Genomic DNA, 2,599 nt, shown 5'->3' with positions numbered 1-2,599 from the left:
TCGCCTATTTTTGCTTTGGCACCACAGCGCCACTTACAGGCCTGGCATACATTTTGCAGCGTTTTCATGCATTCGTGTGGACGATCACATTTATTTTATTTCTCTGTCTTTACGACAAACGTTCTGGAAAATATTAGCGTTTCGCGTTCGTTTTGACTTCGTGTGGACGGGGCCTGAAAGCAATGATGTGGTTAACTTTTTGTCTCCAAGGTAATTAAAATGCTCAAACAGGAAGTACTCTAAAGCAATTGGGGATCTTTATTGCTCGGTTTTATAAGATAAGTGATGCTCACTGTGCAGCAATTGTACCAGAGGTGCTGGATACAGACTTTCAAAACTTGATTGATTTTCTTCATAATTTAACATTTTCATTTATATAATTTTTGGCAGATTATGCAAGCAATTGCAAAACTTTTAAGTTTTTTAGTGTTTACAAAAGAAATCTGTTCTTATGTTTTCACTTCATTGTTTAAACTGCCTGATCTTCATGTAACCTATGAAAGGAGCATTTAGCAAATTGAACATTTTAAGATATATGTAACTGTGTATGTGTTAATGAATAATCATGGTTCTGTCAACAAGTTGCTGAAAGCTATTTTTCTTCTTTCAGTCCCAGCCATCTGTGCTGTGTTAGGTTTGTTTTCACATTGGACTCCTGCAGTTAAATTTAGCCGGAGGGTTGTACAAAGACAAGCAGCTACTAATGAAATGGGGTGAAGAGGGTTTTGTTTGGTGAGTCTACTCTTCTTTTTTATCCTGCTGAAGCGGAGGCTTGTCCATCCATGCTGCTTTTCAGACGAAACACAAATATTTCATGTTATTTCATGGACGGTGTTTGTACGTGAACTGAAATGATAGGCGGCTTATATCAAAGGTACCTAGATTATAACAAGAAAAAACTGATGCCAATTTATTTCAAATATATCAAAGTCAGAAATAAGCTGTACATTCAAACACCTTGGAATTCCAGCATCACTATTTTCACACTTCCGTTTCCCCCTTCTCAATCTGCTGTTCTTATTTTAGTACAAATAAATAGGTTATTTATAAATATATTGTTTATTGTTTGAGAAAAAAAGCATTTCTTATCCTGAAATTAATCATTTATAAACTTGTTAACATAAAATATCTATAAAATTGATAAAAACTAATTTGGTTTCATGCCTGGCCATGGGGTTTCTAAGGTATTGGTGATCAAATTTGTGCAATATGTGTAGGTGGGCACTGAAATAGTTTGTATTATTACTTCAGTTGTGAGAGGCACAGGCAGCTACTCCTCTGGGATCAGACACTGATAGTCCTTTTCTGTGATACAGATGTTTTATTTCATGTGAAATTACTTTACAAAACAAAGATTACAGAGAAAAAGAGCTTTCTGGACTACATATAGATCACAGTCTCTTATTTTGATAAGAAAAGATACACAATTAAAATCTATGTTGTTTTGTGACTCAAATATTGATATTTAGTGCATCAATCAGAAAATATAAAGATTTTAGTTTGTGGTGCAGATTGAACATGCTCCATTTTCAGAAAAAAACACTTCCATGGTAATGTTGCGATAAATTGTTGCAGAACAACGGAAGTACGCCGCTCTGAAGACACACCCCTCCGGCATAGGTTTTAAAAACCCTAGCTTCCCATATTAGCATCCTATTGTTCATGCCGCTCAAATGCTAGGCAACACTGTCCCAGCTGAAGGCTACGCTACATAGCAACCGATACCCCTCCGGGGAAGTCTGACCGAATCAGACTGCCTTTTTTCCTGCGATTTAGAAGGAGCTGAACGAAGTGTTTTTATTTTTACTGCGATTCAGAAGGAGTTGAATGCAGTGTTTTTATTTTTTCTGCGATTCAAACCGAGTGAGCACGGTGTATTCTAAATCCTGCTAAAGCAGAGATCGAGCAGAGCAAATCCAGTTCTGCTCTATCGTTGTTTGCCGAAACAAGCCACTGGAAGCCTCCAGACTGTGACCGCCTGTGAGACGGAGGGCTGGAGCACTGCTGCAGAGGTTCTGCTTCAGGCCGTGGCTATGTGCTAACCACCGTAGCTAAAAGGTAGAAGTTGCGTGTGCTACCGTGAGTCATAAAATTAACCCCCTTAAATAACGCAGAGATTTGGATCAATCCGCTGCAACAATAAGAGATTGTTGCAGCGGATTGATCCAAATCTCTGAGTTGCTGCTGGACGAATGGACAGACGGACCGAAAACAGGCCTGCTGAGAATCGGACCGAGCTGAAGGCCTTCCCTCCACTGAACCAAAAACAGTAACTGCATTTCCCCCCTCCTTTCCATCTGATGCTTAATAAGTACTCTAATTGGGTGAGCTACAGGTATAATAGATAGCCGTGTTGGTATTTTTATTTGAAAATTTCTGATTCAACTGCTGATGATAATGCTCACTACAGACCGAACGAGTCACTTGTTGCTGAAGCTAACTGCTAAATCGTGAGCTAACCCTCTCTGTGTTTCAGTTGGACCCGACCAGAACCCCTGGAGCCAGCTAAGCTAACCGGTCTTTTAACCTCATCATAGTTTAATGCTTTTCCTGAGTCATTTTTCATTTTTCATCATAAACTGAATGAAACTTCACTCTT

Source organism: Cyprinodon variegatus, unplaced genomic scaffold, assembly GCF_000732505.1.
Source record: "Cyprinodon variegatus isolate N-32 unplaced genomic scaffold, C_variegatus-1.0 Scaffold148, whole genome shotgun sequence".
NCBI classification, from domain to species: Eukaryota; Metazoa; Chordata; class Actinopteri; order Cyprinodontiformes; family Cyprinodontidae; genus Cyprinodon; species Cyprinodon variegatus.
The sequence above is the reverse complement of the archived record's forward strand: the minus strand, read 5'-3'. Positions refer to the sequence as shown.